Below are 6,369 nucleotides of genomic sequence, written 5' to 3'. Positions count from 1 at the left end.
CTGTACTGGCGTGGTTGGCGGTTGAGGTCGATGGCGGGTATGTGGCTGCTTCCTTGTCCATTTTGCTGTTCTTGTTGGCTGTCCCTCAGTATTTAATATGATTGTTACCGTGGTTGTATTGCCGCACTGGGCTGAAGCTGTGCTCGGTTCCATAGTTGTTCAGGGTCGTAGCTACGCGACGCGGTCTTGTGCTGTGCTTAGTGGTGCTGGCTAGCTGGCTTGCTGGGTGTCTGGGTGGCTGGCTGGCTGGCTGGATGGCTGGGCGGCGCAACTTAGACGATTCCAAAGGTGGTGATACCAGAACTGCTGAGCAGTTCCACTGGCAGGGTCGCCATGTAATGTGGAGCGTTCGGGTAGTAATTAATACTAGAAAATCTGCTGAATACTGAACATCTTTATTGAGTAAATTGGTGCTTATATACTAGTGGCCTACGTGAGTGGCGTTTAGGTGACCTTTATGAAAATGTAATTAGAATTATTGTTTATTTTATTAAATATATTTTCTATTTATTAAATGTCACCTTAAATGTCACATGACGTGTTGACCTTAATACTCAATACGTCATGTCTCTACTCACCGTACACCAGGTACTCTGAGCGGTCCAATTAGTCAGTCACTGCCAGGTGACGGTCCAAAATGGGCACTAAAACGCCTAGACAGGGAGGCATTGGTTCTTGCTGCTGAGGTCCAGGCATGGAACCCGACTCCGGCGTATCCAATAGATGTAGACGAGGAGGCGAAATGGCTCGGCGAAGCAATGTCGAACATTTGCGATGCAGCGATGCCCCGAGCCAAGCCTCTTCCTCCTAAACGTCAGGTCTACTGGTGGTCTCCGGAGCTCACGCAACTCTGAGAGTCATGTGTTGCGGCGAGGCGCATTTACAGTCATCAGCGAAGGCGCAGGCTCCGGGATCCTGCCCGGGAGACAGAACTATATGCAACATATAGAGAGCGTGCAAAAAGCCTGAAGATCGCTATAAAGCAGGCAAAGGAGGGCTCATATCGGGATGTGGAAGCATTTATTGACGCAGTAGACGCCTATAGTGAATGCGCACAGGTTTCGGATACAAATGTCCTGCGCGGTCTGGCGTACCTTCTAAAAGAAAACGCGGCGACATGGTGGCAGGGTGTGAAGCAGCAAATTACTTCATGGCAGCAGGCTAAAGAGAATCTTATAAGTGCCTACGGTGATCGCCGCCCCCCATATAACCATTCCAGTCGCAGAATCATCAAAGTGGTAACTAAATGTCAGATGTGTCGTAACAGAGTCCACACAAGTCTAGAATTTTTTCGAAACAAAGTGCCGTCGCCGTGTGTACACATTTCCGTAACAAGGTGTCGACACATTGTGTGCACTTTGCGTGCGGTTTGCGACTAAATCTGACAGCAAATGTCAATATAAAATACCTCTTGAAAACCAAGGTTTGTCAAACTACTATTAGTGTCTCGTGTGCTCGTAATTCTAGTAAGTCATCATGGGCGATGCAAATGATAATAATCGACCAAAACCATATAAACACCCAACACCCGTCAACCTTTTACAGAAAAGTTTTTAAAGAAATGCAATACCTACGCTACTTAGGTCAGGCAACGAATGCTCAAAAAATCACAATTTTTGACTTGGTTTGGACAAGTTAGGAGGTGAACATATCAAAAGTTCCCGGCCGTAGCCCTTGAGCGGGGGGGAGAGAGGGGGCTTTGAAGGTCCCATTTTCCGGTTTTTCGATTATATCTCGGAAACTATGCATCTTAGCGACATGGCCACTTATACAAAATGTAAGTTAATTTAATTTGTTACAAGTTTATTCAGTCAATTTTTTGATATGTTGAATAGTTTTTGAGATATCCGCTCTTGAAAGTTTATTTAGGGCTCTCAAATTTATCTTGATATATCTACATCAGTGAAGGTGCTAGGCCGTGTTTGGTATCGTTTTCGTATAAATCTGGGGTGCTGAATCCATTTATGGTATCACATTGACACCATTCCACAAAATTAAAAAAAAATCTTTTTAGGGTTCCGTACCTCAAAAGGAAAAAACGGAACCCTTATAGGATCACTCGTGCGTCTGTATGTCTGTCCGTCTGTCACAGCCTATTTTCTCGGAAACTACTCGACCAATTAAGTTGAAATTTGGTACATATATGTAAATTATGGACCCAAAGACGGACATGTAAGGTAAACAAATTAATTTTATACCCAAAAAAACCTATTAGAAATGTGCAGTCAAGCGCGAGTCGGACTTAATGTACGGAACCCTTAATACGCGAGTCCGACTAACACAAAATAAAGTATTTTAATAAGTTTATATGTTTTTACTTCGGAATGGTGTCAATGTGATACCATACCTAAATTTGGTACTGCGAATTTATACGAAAAAGATACCAAACATGGCCTCGTAGCTTTACTGATGTAGAAGTCAAGATAGAATTGAGAGCCCTAAATTCTTATTACTTGGCCTAACTTGTGTAGAAGGAAAAGGAAAAATAAAAGTCTTCGGCAGGAATATAAGACACAAATATATATTTTTTGAGTTACTATTTCAATCATCAAGCATAAACATACCTTGATTATATTATTCTAGTGAGATCCTCATAGATAAACAAAAACATTTAAAATAATTGGCCAAGCACGAAGTCAAGACTACGGTGTTCAGAGCACCGTACCACACATCCCTAGGTGGTTTTAAGTTTGGATACTTTTAATACTAATTTATCCCATATATTTTATTCACGAGGAAATAAGTACGTAATGTCTGGGAGCTTTGGGACCTTGGAGTTTGGACTTTTATTATAGGCCTCTGGTGGGCTAGAGTATAGGTAATGTAGAAGTTATAAAGCTTACCTTAGATACATATATTTTTTTGAGCTTAGAGATTTTATTTACCACCTTGTCGGGTTGTTTGATTTATATATCCATACCAAATTACAGCTTTCCAACACTAACAATCAACCTCATCTTGGAGGTGTAATGAGGAAAAATCGTAATAGTCTCATTTCGGCCAACCGAAGTCAAGTAAGTCTGGTAAGTGTTGCTATTAGAGCGCTTACACTTTTGTGTTTAGTAGCACAGACCCTTGTCTTTAAGATTGACCACCAACTATAATCCATTGGATTTAAATCAGGCGAGTAGGGTGCCCACTCTTTTGAACTTATGAATCCGGGAAAATTTATCTTTGCACCACTGCTAATTTTCCCTGATTCATAAGTTCAAAAAATTGGTCACCCTACACGTCTGATCTAAATCCAATGGATTATAGTTTGCAGTCAATCTTAGAGACTAGGACATGTGCTATTAAACACAAAAATATTAACGCTCTGAAAGCAACACTTACCAAAGAATGGGAAGGAGGAGCTGCGGCATTTCGGTGAAAATTTTAACAAACGTTTTCGTTTATGTATCAACGTGAAAACAGGCTATTTTGAAGACAATTAATTTATGTTGCATAAAAAGAGTGTAGTTTTAATTTTTAACTTATTTTGTACTAGTTATGTAAGTACTTAATAAAATAATTAGAAAAAATGTTGTCAACGTATTTTTGGGCCACCCTGTAATATAGGCCTACCGTTTATCTAAAACGTTTGGTGAAGGCACATTTCTAGTAGAAACAAACTATTATGAATTTCTCTGTAATTTGTACAAACCATTTCGTAAACTGACATTCCGCTAAACTGTTGTTTTTACATCTTGCTAGCATCCATAACATATTGAAGTATATTCTTCCACTTGTCTGAACTGAACATTTTCAATATTATTGTTTCTTTCAAACACCAAAATAGTTGACAATTTAATATACTTACGTCAGAGTTGACAAGCAACTTCGAGCATGAAAAACTAAATCAGTCAAAAATACTAGGTATATATACAACCTCATGATAATCTTTGATATAGTCGCAATTGTTGTATTTTAAACTTGTAGACTGGACAGGCACGACTCAAAAAGGAATAATATTTCAATTAAGTTTGTGATTCGGCATTTAACGGTTTTTGACGTTTTGGCTTGTTTCTGACACAAAATGTAATTAACGTAAAGTATTAATCAATTTGCTCACGTTTCATATAAGTCACAGCAATAAGTAATAATAAATGTCTAAGTTTTAGTACAATTTGAATATAAACCTACCTTACCGCACAATTTTGGACTTATTGTAAATCAGTTTTTAAAAGAAAATATATTTTAGTAGAACTGGGATTCATGAGTACTAAATCTTTACTGACATTTTTGTCACTGGCTGTAAGGTTGACGAAATATAAAGTTAGCCGATCTCTCAAACAAGTTTGATCAAGATCGGCTTACTTTTTATTTCGTCAACTTTACCTTTGTTTCCGAAAACTGTGAATTTTAACTGTCATATACTATACAGGTCTTCCAAAATTATTTTTTTAGTAACAGAACGGTATCTGGTTGCTGCTCTCACCGATCCGTTTAAAAATATACATACTGAATAAAATTAATACATAAATGTAATGGTACTTAGTAAAATCTATAGGTAGATGAGGCCATAGCTGTTAATAAATAGTATTAAATGACTTTATTATCTCTATACGCTTTACTAACTCTATGTGTCCTATTGTGAAAAACAAAACACAACGACAGTAAAGAACGGAATTCTTAATTTGAATTTTTCAGATTTTTGAGATACCTAGTCCATTGGTTGGAAAGCCCGTTCGAAATTTAAACTTATTTGCAATATAATAAGGTTGTATTTTGTAGATCTCTCTCATACTTATAGTAGGCTATTCAGATAAAATTAAATATCCCACAAAAATAAGCAAGCAGAATTAAACTTTGTGTCAAAGACATAAGTCATAAATTTCAATGCCAAAGTTTTAACTAAGGATCTTTCTCGCTAAAACTACTGCCTAATATGAAATGACCAGTGTAAGCATCAATTAGGTAGCCCTAAGCAACCAAAGATCAAGCTGCAGTTTAAAAACGAATAAAGATAGAGTTAACCTGATAATTTTCCCGCCGTCTCCATGCTTGTATTAGTTGGATATTGACTGGTCAGCTGCCTGTTAGCTATAGTTTTCGCGAAAATCGCCAGGACAGAGGTGAAATTTTTTGTATGAAAACTTGCAACTTTAAATGCATTTTTTATCGAAACTATTGCACTCTAAAATGAAGTCAAAATCAGTCCGTCGACTCAATTTTTTGCAAGCTTTCTAATGGTACCCCACACGATTCTTACAAATAAAAAAAATTTCAGCCTACCCCTCTCAACCCCCTAAATTTCCCCCTTAAATAAGAAATAAGCAGTTAACCGATTTGCAAGACCGAAGTGATCCCATAAGAGCACCGTGAACAAAGTTTTGTACGGTGCTCTAAAAATTACAAGGTCGAAATGTCACGGAACTTGTGAGTTATATGTGAAAAATAAAAACTTTTATGACAAAAAAATCTGGACACAATTTAAGAATCACCCAATTGCGTCGAGGAATCATCGTATTTTTGCTTGTCTCATTACCTCCTTGCTTCTTTTTTTGTCCTTTGTATTCTGTAGCAATTGGATGGATCTGAAAATAAAGATAATTTGCGTCGTCACGGATGTCGATTTATAGGTTTTAGGGAGAGCAGATTTCGAAAATGATGATCATTTTATAATCCAAGATGGCGGCTACATATTTTGTCATAAAAGTCGTCATGAATATCGTTTTCTAGGTTTTAGGAAGTGCCGATTTCGAAAATGATGACCAGTTTGAAATCCAAGATGTCTGCCGTGCACTTTGTCATAAAAGTCGTCATGGATATCGTTTTATAGGTTTTAGGGAGTGCAGAATTCGAAAAGTAGTAGTAGTAGTAGTAGTAATCACTTTATTGTACACAACACAGGTTTACATAATATTTACAGAAATAAAGACCATTGAAGATGATGACCATTTTGGATTCCAAGATGTCTGATATGTTTCTCGCGGGAACAAATGGGAATACACTCATTACTGGTGTATTCCTATTTGTTCCTGCCCTACGTGATGCGGAGACAAATGGGTACGTATTATATGCAGCGCCTATCCCTCAGTTCCCGTCGTAGACAACTGGGAATACATCTGAAAATTGTGTGAAAAAAATATTTATATACTATTCTATCTGTTCCTGGCGGGGACAAATGGGAATACATCAGATAATTGTGTGTTCCCATTTGTCCCCACCCCGATAAGGTGGGAAAAAATGGGAAATATTTACATGCAAATCCTATTCCATCTGTTCCCTGCGGGGATAAATGGGATTACATCCGAAAATTGTGTGTTCCCATTTGTCCCCACCCCGATAAGGTGGGAAAAAATGGGAAATATTTACTTTCAAATCCTATTCCATCTGTTCCCTGCGGGGATAAATGGGATTACATCCGAAAATTGTGTGTTCCCATTT

This window comes from Cydia splendana, chromosome 3, assembly GCF_910591565.1.
Source record: "Cydia splendana chromosome 3, ilCydSple1.2, whole genome shotgun sequence".
Lineage (NCBI taxonomy): Eukaryota > Metazoa > Arthropoda > Insecta > Lepidoptera > Tortricidae > Cydia > Cydia splendana.
This window is presented reverse-complemented; position numbering follows the sequence as displayed.